Source organism: Dendropsophus ebraccatus, unplaced genomic scaffold, assembly GCF_027789765.1.
Source record: "Dendropsophus ebraccatus isolate aDenEbr1 unplaced genomic scaffold, aDenEbr1.pat pat_scaffold_390_ctg1, whole genome shotgun sequence".
NCBI classification, from domain to species: domain Eukaryota; kingdom Metazoa; phylum Chordata; class Amphibia; order Anura; family Hylidae; genus Dendropsophus; species Dendropsophus ebraccatus.
In genome coordinates this window covers 60,554-79,264 of record NW_027210011.1, presented here as the reverse complement: position 1 = coordinate 79,264, position 18,711 = coordinate 60,554, and the positions used below count along the sequence as shown (strand labels likewise).

Sequence of the window (18,711 nt, the reverse complement as noted above, 5' to 3'; positions counted from 1 at the left end):
TAGCCACCCAGCAGATAGAAACACCACTCTGTTATGCCCTAGAAGTAACAATAACTCTGATGGAGTGGGGTCTGAGCCTATAGCCCCTATTACACGGGGCGGCATGAGGAACAAACTAGCGTGCAAAAGCGCCAGCATCGAGCAGGTAAGAGCTGTGGGGGGCACAGGGAGCTGTGGGGTTGACTGCCTGGGAGATCGCTAGATTCATCCGGGCAGCCCATAGAGGATAGAAGCGGTCTGCTCCTATTCCACGGAGAGACGGCAGCAGATCGTTGTTATCTAAGTCGTTTGTTTTTCAACATGTCTTCTATTACAAGAGACGATTATCGGAAGAATACAGACGATAATCGTTTCGTGTAACAGGGTCTTAAGAGGAGGAGAGAGAACAGAAGAAGAACAAGATGAACAGATGGTCTGGCTGATCCATCCAGGTATAGGAGTGGCTACTTGCTTTGCACCCTTTATTATCCCCTGAAAACTGGACAAAAAGTGATCTAGATCTCGTAAATTCTCTGGTAACTTTTAGGTACTGGAGCACACCACGACTGACATCCAGAGAGTGGAATTCTTTTTCCGTGTCCAACGCCCATAGAAAAATACTGCTCCGGTGATTCACAATGGACGTTGGACTGTCATTTACATATCGCGCGCAGACCATTGGGCGGCGATTTCTCCGCGGTGGGACCAGCTTATGGAGCGGAACTTGCAGGACGTGGCAAGTATCTGGGGCTCTACCGGGGGTGCCAGGCAGGCTCTGCCCCGGGTTCCGGGGTGAGAGATTTCCTTTAACAGAAATTTTTGTCAAGGGTTCAAAAAGAGCATCTGTGAGTCTTTTAAAAACTATGCTAACGTCCTAGGTAGACACAGGACTAGAGACCCTAGGAGAAACCCTAGCGCTGCTCTGAAGAATCTCATAATCCAGGGGTGAATAGTAAACTGCTCATTATACAAAGCCCAAGGTCGAAGCCTGCCCCTTCCTGTGGCAGGTTTAGGTCCCTTTTCTAGACCCCTTTGAAGAAAATCAAGAATATTAGCTAATTAGATCTATGAAGACCTATCTTAGCTGTACCCAGAAAGGAGAAAAAAAAAGCTTGCCATTTTCAGTTTTTTTAGGCTTTATTTATATTTTCAATTTTGAGAAAATTAAACAGTACTAAAATTGTATAGAAAATGGTACAGTTCTGACAGCACAAACCCCTAGACAGTAGTTCACACACTGAGGTATAAAAGTATATGAAAGCAAAGAATAACACCATAATTGCACAATAGTTGTGCATTAGAACAAAAATGGATGTCACTGGTTTTCTGCTTTTTTAAAATGTAGTTATTACTGCATGAGAGAGATCATGACTTCTAAAGACTATTCTTTCAAAAGCCAGGCCATCAGGTGCCTTTTGGATGTATCGGTCTCTGAGAAAGTAAATCCTTCTGATATGAAAGTAGCCACCGGTCTGCTAATAACATCGATCTGAACACAAGAATCAGGCTCTGCTAGTCCAAAAGGGTGCTATGATGGCTCTGTCCTGCTTGTTTTTTACAGCACTCTTGGTATTAAAGGGGTAGTGCGGTGTTATGGTGCGTTCACACCTACAGGATCTGCAGCTGATTTTCTGCAGCAGATTTCATTAAATAACTGAACACAGCATCAAATCCGCTGCAGATCTGCTGCAGATCCTGTAGGTGTGAACGCACCATAAAAGCGGTTTTTGACTAAATAACACACATTACAAAGTTATAAAACATTGTAATGTTTGTTATTTATGTGAATGGCTCCCCTCCCCATGTTTCTTACCCCCCCCCCCCCCCCGCCCGCTAGACCCGGAAGTGTAATTCTGCATACTCACAGAATTACTGTCGACCCCTTCAGGATCCATCCCTGAACCCCAATAATTCCAACTGTAGGGGTCTGGAATGGATTTGGGCCCAAGGGACAACAGGGATGGCGGCTGTGAATAAACCCAAAAGAGACATACCCGTCCTGATTAATGTCACAGGATTTGTATTGAGAGAGAATGACCATGGTTTGCAGCTTTTGGATTTTCATTTCCGGAAGAGACTTCCGAAAGTCCAGTAGAATGCCGAGAAACCTTTTCTGCTTTTCTGTTATCAGGGAGGATTTTTCTAGGTGCACCATCCAGCCCAGCTTCTTTAGGATGGATAAGATCTTTTTTAGCAACACATGGAATTTTTCCTCTGATTCTCCTACTAGCAAGAAATTGTGCAGATAAGGAATAAACAGTCCTTCTTTCTCCTTTATATGGGCTGCCATCTTAGCCACTAATTTTGTGAACAACCAGGGAGCAACTGATATGCCAAGTATCAGGGCTCTGAATTGGGGAATTGTCTATCTATGGATATCCTCAAAATTTTTTGTAACTCTGGGTATATGGGCACATGCAGATAGGCATCTTTTGAGTCTATTGAAGCCATAAAACAGTCTTGAGGTAAAAAATGCTTTTATTGTCTCCATTTTGAAATGCTGGTATTTTTATGCTGGTAAGTTTATTTCACTCTAATTTTTGTCTGGCTGTTGAACCAAAAACAAGGCGGAGTAAAAACCCTGACCTTTCTCCTTGTCTGGTGCAGGAATAAGCACTTCTTTGTCTAAGAGAAACAGAACCTCTAGTTCTAATAATTTCTGTCCACTTTCTCCTGAGTGACTTCTTGTCACCATGAAATCTAAATGCACGCCATCTCTGATGCACTGATACTTCCAAGAACTTCCTCAATTTTTTTCCCATTCCTGGGCGAAATGGCATAATCTGCCCCCCACTGGCGTCACTGGGATGAAGGCTTCTTAATAGGTTCTGACTTTTGGGAGAACATATAACCTGTGGACTTATTGAACCCCTTGCCTCTACAAGAGCCCTTTTTCTGGAATTTATCCTTTCCTAAGTTACAAAAGGAGCGGTATGGTTTGTTTGAAAATCGTAGGGAAACCCCTTCTTTTTGTTATCTAACAGGTCATTTAGCCCCTTCATCCTCAGAATCAGACATGGAAATGGCTGGGGCTTTTGCAAGAGGGACCGGACCACTATCAGGAACATTCACAGGAATATTTTTGAGTGCATTTTGTATCTCTTCCTTGATAATGTATTTAACTGAAGACAGGATAGTTGCCACAGAAGGAACTTCGGCTGCAATCATTTTAGAGATTCAATTTTCACAAGTAGGCTTGTCATAGTCTGAACCTAGTCTTTCTCTACACAATTTGCACTCTCTGTGTTTGGAAGATCTAGACTGTTTAGAAGATTCATCCTGACAATAAAACCTTTAACAATAGATGAGATGAGATAAGGCTGCTGGACCAGAGGACTCCTTCTTGATCTCACTGCTGGAGCTCATGCTGGATACTGTAGACCAAGTTTTTTTTTATCTAAGAGCTGAAATGACTGACTGACGCCATCAACGTGTTCACTCTCCCTCGAGACCCAGCTGCTGAAGAGGATTCCCGGTCTCTGATGTCACTTTGGTGTGCCAGCTGGGACCCCCACTCTACGGCACTGCATAGCGTGTCACACAGAGAATGCCGGTGTCTGGACAGAAACGTGTTCTACTGCAGCAACCAGTGCGCAAGGACTCCTGGCTGGCTGAAGCAATGGACTCACCACCAGCTGCCGGAGATGGCGAGTCGGACTTAGGCCGTGGCTTGTACATGCTCCTGCGGCCTGTACAGGTTCCAGAGAGAGGAAAACCCCAGTGATGATATTTTGCCCAGCGCAAACACTGTATCCTCGTTGGGGCAGACGGGCTTCTTCTGTATACATTTCTGAGACTCACCAGTACTCCAGGCTTCCCGTCAGGGATAGGAAACCTTAATCTTTTTATCCTCCTGGTTTCTTGTCCCTGGTGGCGGCGTCCCTCTCTCTCTGTGGTACTGTCACGTCAGTAAGCAAATAATGGCACTGCAGTCCAGAATTTGCAATGCCTGAATTCATACCTCCTAACTGTCCTTATCCGGCGGGACAGTGTTGATTTTGGGGTGATGTCTCACTGTCCAGCGACAGCCCCTATGCTTGGATTAGGTGAGTATACATTTTACTTTTTAATTTTTGTGTTGGGCCAATGGAGGGGGGCATTATTACTATGAGGGCACAGGGGGAATTATTATTATGGGGGCACAGCACAAGGGATTGTTTCTATATTGGAGCATTATTGCTATATGAAGGGCACACCAGGGGGTATTATTACTATATGGGGGCAGAGCAGGAGACCCTACATGCATTGGGCAACCCAGATACCTACTCACTTTAGTGCACATTACACCATAAAATGGAACTACTACAGTTTGGCAGCCTATGGGTGGGAAAGGAAATGAAATTGATGGAAAAGTGCAGAGCCTAACATGTTTGTCTGGCAGGTTCTGAAGAGATGAATTGTAGCTGCAAGAAATCATCATGTTGGTCTGGGCCAGATGGAGAGGAAAAGGGAAAGTGACGCCTCAGATCAAAGAAGACGTCACATGTAAGTCACTGGCTGTAACTGCACTGTGATAACTTATATGGCGTGCAGAACCTGTGCACCATTTGTATCTACCTCCATATGGGTCAGAGTATAAGGGGATACTGGTGTTTGTTTAGTGGATGTTATGTAGCAATGGTATGGGGTATTATCACTATGCAGTGATAATATTTCTTTTTTTTATAATGGTAATAAGTGATGTAAATATGGAACATGGCTTAAGTGGGGGCCTTAGTTATAGAGTGAAGTTATGGGTGTGGCTATGTCCCTATATGTACTCTATATTATGGTACTACTTCTGAGAATAATTTGCATACAAAACAGATTACACAATCATTGCCCAATAGCATAATATTGTTGGAAGGTAAGAACTGGACACATACCTTCATAACTGCTGCAAGCTGAGAAAATGTTTTTGGAGTTTTCAAGGTTCCAGTCTTAGACCTGTTCCAGAAGACAAAACAATAAACATCTGTTATCAGGTATCAATGTAGATTTGATATAAGAACTGGAACTTGGTTATTCATGGCTGAGGGTGTGCTGTATCGACAGTGATTGGCTGAGCAGCTTGTCACTTCAGACACTGGGGGGAGCAAGTTGAAGTTAGCAGGACCTCAGGGAGCGTGGAAAGGTATACAACATTACTATTTTACAAGGGCTGCACAGGCACTGCTAACAATATTGGGCCGCATATGGGCTCACTAAGGATGCCTTTACAAAGAGAGATTTATCTGACAGAATTTTAAAGCCAAAGCCAAAAATGGATTTGAAAAGAGATACCTCAGTCTTTTCTTTATGACCTGTTCTGTTTATAGTCTGTTCCTGTCTTTGGCCTTAAAAATCTGTCAGGCACCCTAAGCGAGCACTGATCTAGCAGATCGGTGCTTACTTACATTAAGTTATCAGGCCCTGTAATACAACCCTAAGGCTGCCGGAAAAACATGGATACAGCCATGGGCTGTTAGGGCTGCATTAAAATTTTTCAGCCACCGCTAATAAAATGCTGAGAGTTCGAGTTCAGATGGACATGAGCGTGCTCAAGGTTTGGTCATCTCTAGTAGTGACAAAAAGGTATCCCTAAGGCTGCTTTCCCACGTTCCGTGATCCTGACGGATCACGGACGTGGAATGCATGTACCGGAGTCCCCCTGCGCCCGGTCAGCATCTGTAATTAGATGCTGGGAGCGGGGGAGACTGTACCGCGCGGCTGATTCATTACAGTGCGGCGCTTATGAATACAGTCTCCCCCCGCATCCAGCATCTAATTACAGATGCTGTCCGGGTGCGGGGGGACTCCGGTACATGCATTCCACGTCCGTGATCCGTCAGGATCACGGAACGTGGGAATGCAGCCTAAGGGTAGGTTCACACTGTGTTTTTGCTGTCCGTTCAATGGATGAGTTTAAATGGTTGATTCTTTTTTCATCTGTCCACTTCTCCCCCCAACCACATAAAATGGATATGTTAAACGTACAACAAAAGGCAGAGTAAATCTATATAGTGATCACAGTGAAAGAAGCTATTCAGATTTGGGGTTTTATCTAGGCAAGGAGCCGAAAGGAGTAGTCTAGGATTGGAGGAATGTTGCTCCTCTATTTCCGTCAAAAGTAGCAACACACCTGTCCTTAGGCTATGTTCACACTATGTAAAACTATGGCCGTAGTCCTCGCCGCAAAACTAGGGCCGTTGTTTTGAGGTTTATACCATGGTTGCAATATATACGAACTACGGTCGTACAATACACACTACGTATCAGACACGGACGGTAATGCTCTAACAACGGCCGTAGATTTCAATGCGGCCGCGCACAAAATACTTATTTCAGACAAATTTTCTGTGTGCTTTATTGGGCTGAGCGCAGAATTCCAGACCTGTTTCAGCCTGCTTACAAACAGGCTAGGAAGCTAAAGTAAACAATGGTGCACACATCCGGCCGGGTGAAAACAACGGCCGTTAATTTATGTAGTGTGAACATAGCCTTAGGCTGCGTTCACACTACGTATATTTCAGTCAGTATATTTCAGTCAGTATTGCAACCAAAACCAGGAGTGGATTAAAAACACAGAAAGGATCTGTTCACACAATGTTGAAATTGAGTGGATGGCCGCCATTTAATGGCAAATATTTGCTGTTATTTTAGAACAACGGCTGTTATATTGAAATAATGGCAGTTATTTAATGTTATATGGCAGCCATTTACTCAATTTCAACATTGTGTGAACAGAGCCTTTCTGTGTTTTTAATCCACTCTGGTTTTGGTTGCAATACTGACTGAAATATACTGACTAAAATATATGTAGTGTGAACGCAGCCTAAGGCTATGTTCACACTACGTATATTTTAGTCAGTATATTTCAGTCAGTATTGCAACCAAAACCAGGCCATTATTTCAATATAACAGCCGTTCTAAAATAACAGCAATTTGCCATTAAATGGTGGGCATCTAGGGCCGTCTTACCCATTGGGCATGGTAGGCGGCTGCCCGGGGGCCCCCTGTGTCCTAAGGGGCCCCTGCCCGCTGTCACAGCGGGCAGGGGCCCCCGCCCGCTGTCACAGCGGGCAGGGGCCCCCTAGGACGCAAGGGTCCCCGGGCAGCCGCCTCCCATGCCCAATGGGTAATACGGCCCTGCGCGCCCCCCCCCCCCCCCTTCCCCTTCTCTTGCGACCGCAAGCACTTTCTTGCTTGCGGTCGCAAGAGGAAATCCGGCCCCGGCTGATGCGTCGCTCCCCGGGGGATTCTCAGGGAGCACACGCATCAGGAACCTCAGTGCGCGTCGCTGGGGCTTCCTGTACCGGAAGTCCCGGCCTGGGCGCACACTGAGCTTCCGGATGTGTGCGCTCCCGGAGAATTCCCCAGGGAGCGACGCATCAGCCGGGGGCAGAAGAGGAGAGGAAGCAGCGACGGGGGAGCGCTGGTAGGTGAGTTGGGTGTTTGTTTTTTTTTATCTGCTGTGCAGGGGGGAGCCATCTATAAGGGGGGAATACGGGGGAGCCATCTATAAGGGGGGATACAGGGGGGAGCCATCTATAGGGGGATACAGGGGGGAGCCATCTATAGGGGGGATACAGGGGGAGCCATCTATGGGGGAGATACAGGGGGGAGCCATCTATAAGGGGGGAATATGAGGGAGCCATCTATAGGGGGGATCCATCTATAGGGGGGATACAGGGGGAGCCATCTATAGGGGGGGAATACAGGGGGAGTCATCTATAGGGGGGGTACCATCTATAGGGGAGGATACAGGGGGGAGCCATCTATAGGGGGGATACAGGGGGAGCCATCTATAGGGGGGATACAGGGGGGAGCCATCTATAAGGGGGGATACAGGTGGGAGCCATCTATATGAGGGGGGGGATACAGGGGGGAGCCATCTATACGAGGGGGGGGAGCCATCTATACGAGGGGGGATACAGGGGGGAGCCATCTATAAGAGGGGAATACGGGGGAGCCATCTATACGGGGGGGGGGGGGGATACAGGGGGGAGCCATCTATACCGGGGGGGGATACAGGGGGAGCCTTTATAAGGGGGTAATACAGGGGGGAGCCATCTATAAGGGGGTATACAGGGGGGAGCCATCTATAAGGGGGTAATACAGGGGGAGCCATCTATACGGGGGGAGCCATCTTTAAGGGGGGGGAACAGGGGGAGCCATCTATAAGGGGGGGGGGAACAGGGGGGAGCCATCTATAGGGGGGATACAGGGGGAGCCATCTATAGGGGGGATACAAGGGGGGAGCCATCTATAGGGGGGGATACAGGGGGGAGCCATCTATAGGGGGGGATACAGGGGGGAACCATCTATAGGGGAGGATACAGGGGGGGAACCATCTATAGGGGAGGATACAGGGGGGAACCATCTATAGGGGGGATACAGGGGGGAGCCATCAATAGGGGGGGATACAGGGGGGAGCCATCAATAGGGGGGGATACAGGGGGGAGCCATCTATAGGGGGGATACAGGGGGGAGCCATCTATACGAGGGGGGGGGATACAGGGGGGAGCCATCTATACGAGGGGGGGATAGAGGGGGAGCCATCTATAAGGGGGGATACAGGTGGGAGCCATATATATTAGGGGGGGGAGCCATCTATACGAGGGGGGGGATACAGGGGGGAGCCATCTATAAGGGGGGAATACGGGGAGCCATCTATAAGGGGGGAATACGGGGGAGCCATCTATAGGGGGATCCATCTATAGGGGGGATACAGGGGGAGCCATCTATAGGGGGGGATACAGGGGGGAGCCTTCTATACGAGGGGGGGGATACAGGGGGGAGCCATCTATAAGGGGGGAATACGGGGGAGCCATCTATAAGGGGGGAATACGGGGGAGCCATCTATAGGGGGATCCATCTATAGGGGGGATACAGGGGGAGCCATCTATAGGGGGTAATACAGGGGAGAGCCATCTATAAGGGAGTAATACAGGGGGAGCCATCTATAAGGGGGTAATACAGGGGGGAGCTATCTATAAGTGGGTAATACAGGGGGAGCCATCTATAAGGGGGTAATACAGGGGGGAGCCATCTATAAGGGGGTAATACAGGGGGAGCCATCTATAAGGGGGTAATACAGGGGGAGCCATCTATACGGGGGGGATACAGGGGGGAGCCATCTATACGGGGGGGATACAGGGGGAGCCATCTATAAGGGGGGGGATACAGGGGGGAGCCATCTATAGGGGGGATACAGGGGGAGCCATCTATAGGGGGGATACAGGGGGGAGCCATCTATAGGGGGGGATACAGGGGGGAACCATCTATAGGGGAGGATACAGGGGGGAGCCATCTATAGGGGGGATACAGGGGGGAGCCATCAATAGGGGGGGGGATACAGGGGGGAGCCATCTATAGGCGGGGAAACAGGGGGGAGCCATCTATACGAGGGGGGGGGATACAGGGGGAGCCATCTATAGGGGGGGATACAGGGGGGAGCCATCTATACGAGGGGGGGATACAGGGAGAGCCATCTATAAGGGGGGATACAGGTGGGAGCCATCTATATGAGGGGGGGATACGGGGGGATACAGGGGGGAGCCATCTATAGGGGGGGATACAGGGGGGAGCCATCTATAAGGGGGTAATACAGGGGGGGAGCTATCTAAACGGGGGGGGATACAGGGGAGCCATCTATAAGGGGGTAATACAGGGGGGAGCCATCTATAAGGGGGTAATACAGGGGGAGCCATCTATAAGGGGGTAATACAGGGGGAGCCATCTATATGGGGGGGATACAGGGGGAGCCATCTATAAAGGGGGGGATACAGGGGGGAGCCATCTATAAGGGGGGGGATACAGGGGGAAGCCATCTATAAGGGGGTAATACAGGGGGAGCTATCTATAAGGGGCCAATACAGATGTGCAGTGTGTAGAGAGATGAGGATGGTGACAGAGTGTGGAGCCTAATATGTCTGTCTGGCAGATTCTGTGGATTCGTGGCTCGGAGAAGTTCTCATAACGGCACAGGGCAAATGGAAAAGAAGATGAAAAAGGAAGAACTCCGATCAGAGAAGACGTCCCATGTGAGTCACTTGATGTATCTGCACTGTAATGTATATGGTGTACAGAACCTGTGTAGAGCTTGGTACCTCTATATGACTGGATGAGGTGATAGTGATCTGTGTACAGTGGATTAGTCAGTAGCAGCGGTGGTGTTAGTCAGTATGTGGTGGTATATTTGTTGCTTGTTTATCTGGCATATATATAGAGAAGGGCAAAACAACATGTCTCATATAGACAGAGGAGCAACAACATGACTATTATATTATATATGAACCATGTTGTTTCCCTGTATTCTGTATACAGGGAAACAACATGGTTCATATATAATATAATAGTCATGTTGTTGCCCCTCTGTATATATGAGACATGTTGTTTTGCCCTTCTCTATATATAAGCCATGTTGTTTCCTTGTATATTGTATTATACAGTATACATACAGGGAGACAACATGGTTCTCATATATAATAGTCATGTTGTTGCCCCTCTGTATATATGAGACATGTTGCACTGGTGTGACAATAAACCCTGCAGATTGCTGTTGGAAGTGCTGTCTCCATTGCGTTTTTGGATACTTTGAAGCCAACCCGGTCTGGTTTGGTGAGGCATGCACGCACGGTTATTTTTTGTTTTTGCGCTGCTGAAAGACTGTGTTGTGAATTAAAGTTATGTTAACAATAATTTGTATTTTTTATTGTACGTAATTGTACTGGCTAGGGGCGGGGTTGCAAAGATGGGGGGTTTTGATGGCGGCGGCCGCGGGGGGTGGGGCCCAATTCGCACCTCTGCCCAGGGGCCCATAATGCTGTTAAGACGGCCCTGCGGCCATCCACTCAATTTCACCATTGTGTGAACAGATCCTTTCTGTGTTTTTATTCCACTCCTGGTTTTGGTTGCAATATTGACTGAAATATACATTTACTGACTGAAATATACGTAGTGTGAACGCAGCCTTAGATTGTATGTGGTATTACAACCTGGAGTCATTTATTTGAATACAACTCAGCTGCGATACTACACACTTACTGAGGACAATAGTGGTGAAGTCTCTAAAAGAAAGCAGCCATGGTTTCTTATCTTCAATAACCTATTGCTGGCCCTGTGTAACCAGTGGTATCACTTAGAGCATCAACTACAGCTATGTGCAGTGTATAATCACACCAATCTGACTATTAAAGTGCCATATTTTAATCCTTTAAATGATTGGGCACAGATGCAGCTGCTGACAGTATTTTGGATGCTGTGGAAACGTCCTAGGCACAAGTGAGTTACATGCATTTGACTTATTCTTCTTAGTAGGACTTGTGCATGGAACTCAGCCTTTTTGGCTCCTTTACAATAAGCCCCCTGCTGGAAAACGTTGATGGTACATTCAGCATGGGCCTCTTCAGGACTTCAGGACTATCACAGGAAAGTATTATAAAATAGAAGTGTATGAAACATCAGTCTTTTTCAGTTGTATAATTTTTTGAAATCCCCAATAATAAGAATGTGTGTTGTTATTAGCAATGCCAATGTACAATGTCTCGCTCATTGTATGCAGAACTGGAAGAGCAGTTTCAGGCTGGGTTCACACTATGTATATTTGAGGCTGTATTTGGTCCTCATAGCAACCAAAACCAGGAGTGGATTGAAAACACAGAAAGGCTCTGTCCACACAATGTTGAAATTGAGTGGATGGCCGCCATATAACGGTAAATAACTTCCCTTATTTCAATACAACAGCCGTTGTTTTAAAATAACAGCACATATTTGCCATTAAATGACGGCCATCCACTCAATTACAACATTATGTGAACATAGCCTTTCTGTGTTTTCAATCCACTCCTTGTTTTGGTTGCTATACAGCCTCAAATATACGTAGTGTGAACATAGCCTCAGGGTGTATAAAACGGTGCAACATGTATTTGTTGAACGTCTGGAAGCCCAGATCCCAGCAACTTGCAACACTTAAGTTAATCCCATCGCAGCCTATTATACCTCACCCATAAAGCCATAACACCAAACAATAATTAGCCGTACTCAGAACGTTCTATCAATTACCAACCGTTCATCGTTTGATGAAATAAGACATGTTAAAAGGAGAAGTCCGTCGAAAATTTTTATTGAAGTATTGTATTGCTGCCCAAAAGTTATACAAATCACCAATATTCACTTATTACAGGAAATGCTGATAGTGTTTTTTTTTCCTGCACTTACTACTGCATCAAGGCTTCACTTCCTGGATAAAATGGTGATGTCACGACCCGACTCCCAGAGCTGTGCTGGCTGTGGGTTACTATGTGGTGTTACAATTGCATCAGTACAACATGGTTCAGGAAGTATGTGCACCAATCTGTACTGATATTATTCTATTATTACTCATAGGCATACACTAACTTAGCTACTGTAGTGGCATCTCTCTACAGTACAGTAAAGTACTACAAAGTTCTCTCTGCCGCTCTTCACCAGGGTCAGGATGAACTGCTCCTTGACAGAATATTTAAAAAAGAATGTAATTAAGAAAAAAAAAAAAAACAGTAACATAAGAATTAAAGGCGTTTTGAGCATTGGAAACAAGATGACGGGCGCTCCATTGTACTAGTGCACGGTGTATACTACACTGAAGAAGGTCCTGTCCTCTACATAGTATTACATTTATAGCCTCCAGCAGCTGTTTCTGATTCTAATGTTCCTATTTTTTTATTCTTCAGTTTCTTATTGTGGGTAGACATTTAAAGGGCAAATCTGGGGGGAAAAAAAAAAAATCACCAAGCTGTCTACTGTTCTGAGTTTTAGCCAATGTCATTTCAGCTATCTGCTCATAAGCATAACCTAATTTTTTACTGTGTGCTTAGAAAAGTAGATCTGTCTGTAAAGTAAAAGCAGTGTACACTAAGGGGGGATTTACGAAGCGTACGCCGGAGGCGTATGCCAGGGAGGAGACATCCGATTACACTCGCAGGCGTAAATCATGATCAAAGTCTACACACAAAGGCGACTCTTAGGGCCCTATTCCACCGGACGATTATCGGTCAGATTATCGTTAAATCGTTCGAATCTAAACGATAATCGTTCGGTTGAAATGCAGTAACGATTAACGACCGAACGAGAAATCGTTGATCGCTTTATAAGACCTGGACCTATTTTTATCGTTGCTCGTTCGCAAAACGTTCGCAAATCGTTCGCATTGAATAAGACATCGTTCGGTCGTTCGCAATAGATACGAACGCAATAGCGAAGAAATACGGAAGAAGAAACGATCGCAATTACGATCATAAGTAACGATTATCGTTCCATGGAAATGAGTGAACGTTTTCAGGTCTTTCGCAATAGCGGTCGTTTGAGATCGTTAATCGTTAACGATTATGCTAACGATAATCGTCTGGTGGAATAGGGCCCTAAGTGTATCCTGCCGAAGAACAGGGGGCGGGGCACACTATTGCACTCCTCTTTGCATAGACCAACAAGTCCTTACTTCAATGTATAAAAAATTATAGTGGTGGGATGACAGTTACCAGTCCCAGTGTCCTGACTGCAAGGGCGGACTGGGCCAGGGGGGCATTTGCCCCCCGGGCTGGTCTTCCCCCAGTATAGGGCCACACTGCGGCCTCTGATAGCTGGTTAAAGAACTCAGGGCCATGCCATGGCCGCTTACTGACCCGGCCCTCTCCAGTTTTTATCACCTGAAGAGGGCTATGGGGTAGGTCCGTGCTGCTGGTGGCCGATGAAGCCCCGCCCCCTGTACAACCCCTGTGCTTTTAACTATAAGCCTATGAGGCCTACAGTTAAAGGAGAAGTCCGTCAAAAATCTTTTATTAAAATTATTGTATTGCCCCCCAAAAGTTATACAAATCACCAATATACCCTTATTACGGGAAATGCATATAAAGTGCTTTTGGCTCCTGCACTTACTACTGCATCAAGGCTTCACTTCCTGGATAAAATGGTGATGTCACAACTGGACTCCCAGGGCTGTGCGGGCTGTGGCTGCTGGAGAGGATGATGGCAGAGGGATGTTCAGTGTCCCTCCAATACAATAGAGGAAACATATAAGTATTTGTGTTTTTTTGTTTTTGTTTCTTATTATTATTACTAATCGGGGGTGCACACTTGAGGTATTTTAAGGAGGAATAAACCATGGGTGGGGGATTGCCTAAATCTACAGGGGGTATTGCCTGGGGAGGGGGGGGGGGGCGATTTTGAGAGCAAGAATGGTAAAAACTATGGTGAAAAAAACAAAAACTGAAACCCCAGTTTCCCAGCATCTTGTATTGTAGTCAGTATGATGTGGCCACCCAGCTTTCCCACCATCTGATACTCAGTATAATGTGGTCACCCAGCTTTCCCAGCATCTTGTAGTCAGTATGATGGAGGTCACCCAACTTTCCCAGCATCTTGTAGTCAGTATGATGGAGGTCACCTAGCTTTCCTATCATCCTGTAATCAGTATGATGGAGGTCACCAGCTTTCCCCGCATCTTGTACACAGTATGATGTGGTCACCCAGCTTTACCACCATCTTATATTCAGTGGCTCGTAAATCTATACTGAAAACCATATCAGCACAATTGTGCCAATTGGTTCCCTTTATAGGAGCTCTCCAGCCTTTACCTACTATTACCCTTCCACATCAGTGTAGGAACAGTAGATTGCAACCCAGACCTGTACCTCTTCCAGCGGCTGTATTCTGACAGTTCGGATAACTTTCTTCAAGTGGCCCTTGAAGGATGGGCTGCTAGCCGGCTACTCATGGGCCAGTGCTGATGTGCTTGCCCCCAGGCTATAATTTGCCCGACAGCCCCTGCCTGACAGACCATAAACATAGGAAGAAGTAGATAACTGCATCCAACAAGCATTGTAATAATAATAAAAAAAAACCCTGTTTATTCCAGCCTGGCAACTTAAAGGGAACCTGTCAGCGGGGACGCAGTCACAGAGCCAGCCCGACCCCTCCCCCCCCCGATGCAGCCCCCAGATACTTAGCGAGTCCCGCTCCTGGAGCCGATCCCGGGACGAAGATATCAGCGCCCAAACCGTGCGTGCACGCTGCTGAGATGAGTCCGGTGCCCATAGAGAATGAGTGGAGCTGCCCGGGGGCTGCATCGGGGGTCGGGCGGGCTCTGCGCCAGTGTTCCCGATGACAGGTTCCCTTTAAAGAGGATGTTCAACTCCATGCAAATTTTCTTTTTAATGCAGGCGTAGTAGCTTTAGCTTACCCAAGTCCCCTGTCAATTTTTGCTGTGACCTGCTAAGTTTTGGGGCCACCATGGACTGTTTTCTGTTAAAGGGGAACTCCAGGTAGAGGTAAAAAAAATGAACCTTCTGCAGAAGCAAATAGCATTTCTTACCTATCTATCCCAGTTTTGAAACTACCAAAAATCCATTTGTTTTGGGGGGTTGTGTTCTGTATTGTGATTCTTTACTTCCTGATTGAGCAGTTGTACATAGTACTACAGGTTGCAGAATGCATTGCTTTCCCTCAGCTGCTAATCACAGTCCCCCACCCTGCCCATTCCATGCCCTATTCTGTTGCAGAACATCTAGGCTGTATTCTCTACCTGTAACCCCACACAGCACACTGTATTCTCTAGCTGTAACACCACACAGCATGCTGTATTCTCTACCTGTAACACCACACAGCACGCTGTATTCAATACCTGTAACACCACACAGCACGCTGTATTCTCTACCTGTAACACCACACAGCACGCTGTATTCAATACCTGTAACACCACACAGCACGCTGTATTCTCTACCTGTAACACCACACAGCACGCTGTATTCTCTACCTGTAACACCACACAGCACGCTGTATTTACTCCCTGTAACCCCACACAGCACACTGTATTCTCTAGCTGTAACGCTGATATTGAAATAAAGTAAAGAACCTTTTTAATTTTTTTCTTTTAATCTCCATGCACATATTATGATCAAGCATCTTTTATCTTTGAAGTTGAGCCCAACAACAAGAACTTTATCCAATATTATCTTACATGGGATGCATGGCCGTTTGTCGGCCCCCGCACACTCACCGCATCATTGGCCCCCTTAGAGATCTGAATAGGTGATCCGTGCGGCGTCAAGGAGGGAGGGTGGGGCAGACATGTGAGTGAGACAGCTCCGGGGTCTGTGGCCCCCCAACCCCGGCGGAGGGGGGGTGTAACGCACCGTGGACCCCGGAGCTGTCCCACTCACATGTCTGCGCCATCTTCCCTATTCGGTGCCGCACAGATCACTCATTCAGATCTCTGATGGGTCCTCCAGTAGGGCAGTGATTACATCATTGTGCCTGCTGGGGCGACTGACAGGCCCAAGATAAGAGAAGAGGCCAGGAGAGAGGAAGACCAGCTCCATGACAGTATTAGGTGAGTATCGTTTTTTTTTTGTTGTTTGTTTTTTTTTTTTTGGGGGGGGAGGGGCAATACAGGGGGCACATTATAAGTATATGTGGGGCAATGCAGAGAGACATTATTATTATATTAGGACATAGCAGGGGGTATTATTCCTATATGGGTGCACAGCAGGGGGCATTACTACTATATGAGGACACAGCAGGAGACATTATTGCTATATTAGGACACAGCAGGGGACATTATTCCTATACGGGGGCACAGGAGGACATTATTACTTTATGGAGGCACAGCAGGGGGAACTAGATTTGCATTTCCAGGGAAATACATAGTGCTTGAAAAGAGCGCCCCTTTACCAGTGACTTCCATTTAACTTTAATCCTGGGTGCCGTCCCTTTAAGAGCGACTTGGCTCCCGTCCCTTTAAGAGCGACATGGGTCCCTTTAAAAGGGACCAATTTCGCTCTTAAAGGGACCCATTTCGCTCTTAAAGGGACCCAGGTCGCTCTTAAAGGGACCCATTTTGCTCTTAAAGGGACCCAGGTCGCTCTCAAAGGGACCAATTTCACTCTTAAAAGGGACCAATTTCACGCTTAAAGGGACAAATTTCGCTCTTAAAGGGACCCAGGTCGCTCTTAAAGGGACCCAGGTCGCTCTTAAAGGGACCCATTTTGCTCTTAAAGGGACCCAGGTCGCTCTCAAAGGGACCAATTTCACTCTTAAAAGGGACCAATTTCACGCTTAAAGGGACAAATTTCGCTCTTAAAGGGACCCAGATCGCTCTTTAAGGGACCCATTTTGCTCTTAAAGGGACCCATGTCGCTCTTAAAGGGACCCATGTCGCTCTTAAAGGGACCCAGGTCGCTCTTAAAGGGACCCAGGTCGCTCTTAAAAGGGACCCATTTTGCTCTTAAAGCGACATATTTCGCTCTTAAAGGGACCCAGGTTGCTCTTAAAAGGACCCATTTTGCTCTTAAAGCGACATATTTCGCTCTTAAAGGGACCAATTTCGCTCTTAAAGGGACCCAGGTCGCTCTTAAAGGAACATATTTTGCTCTAGAAGGGACCCAGGTTACTCTTAAAGGGACCATTTTCGCTCTTAAAGGGACCTTGGTCGCTCTTGAAGGGACATATTTCCCTCTTAAAAGGACCCAGGTCGCTCTTAAAAGGGACCGGGCCGCTCTTAAAGGGACCCAGGTCGCTCTAGCGACATGGGTCTCTTTAAGAGCGACATGGGTCCCATACCTTTTGGAGTGTCCCGTCCGTTTAAGAGCAACTTGGGTCCTGTCCCTTTAAGAGCGACTTGGATCCCTTTAAGAGCTACATGGGACCCTTTAAGAGCGACTTGGGTCCCGCCACTTTAAGAGCGACTTGGGTACCTTTAAGAATGACTTGGGTCCCTTTAAGAGCGACATGGCTCCCGTCCCTTTAAGAGCAACTTGGGTCCCTTTAAGAGCGACATGGCTCCCGTCCCTTTAAGAGCAACTTGGGTCCCTTTAAGAGCGACATGGCTCCCGTTCCTTTAAGAGCGACTTGCGTTCCTTTAAGGGTGACCTAGGTCCCTTTAAGAGCGATCTGAGTACTTATAATGGTAAAAAACATTGCTCGGTTACCATGACAATCTTACTCATGTCGGGAAGACAAAATCGTTAAGGACCTTCCATATATTACATCTTCTATTGGCCAATAGTGGACATGTGACTGTGGATGGTGTGATACATTGCATGACGAGACCTTAGAGTTCCTATTGGCTGCTATATTTCAGCTATTTGCATATGTGCTGTGATTGGCTGTTAGCGGTTAGAGTGTGGCCATTATTTGCAATGGGCCATTATTTTCTATGGGAAATTTGGGGTCGTTTAACGTAAATTTCTTAAAAACGACAAATCCGATCGAAACGAAAAATAGATAGCACACCACACACCGCCAAGGGCTTCGAAACGCAGTTTGAACGGAGTGTGTGCACAAAGCGGTTCGGGCTGTATTACGCGCAGAAAAATGGCTGGAAGAAGAAGAAGAATACGGATTACAATATAGTGCTTTTCAAGCACTATAATTATTACTATATAAGGACACAGAAGGAGGCATTATTACTATGAGGACACAGCAGGGGACATTAGTACTATATGGGGGCACAGCAGGGGACATTATTACTGTATGGATGTACAGCAGGGGATCCTACATACAGGGGGCCATCCACATACTTACTATCTTTAGTGCATCATGCAGAATTACTAGTTTGGGAGGCTATAAGAGGGGAAAAGGGAATTAAGTTGCTGAAAGTGCGGAGTCTAAGATGTTTGTCTGACAGCTTCAGAAGAGACGAATTGTAGTTGCAAGAAATTGTCACGGTGGTCCTGGCCAGATGGAAAGGAAAAGGAAAGCGATGACTCAGATCAAAGAAGATGTCACCTGTGAGTG

The 18,711-nt window shown here is 46.7% G+C and overlaps 1 pseudogene; it reads right to left on the bottom strand.

Annotated features, from left to right (window-relative positions):
* Window positions 1-18,711, bottom strand: part of LOC138775931 (AT-rich interactive domain-containing protein 4B-like) — a 104,912-nt pseudogene that overhangs the window by 58,306 nt on the left and 27,895 nt on the right.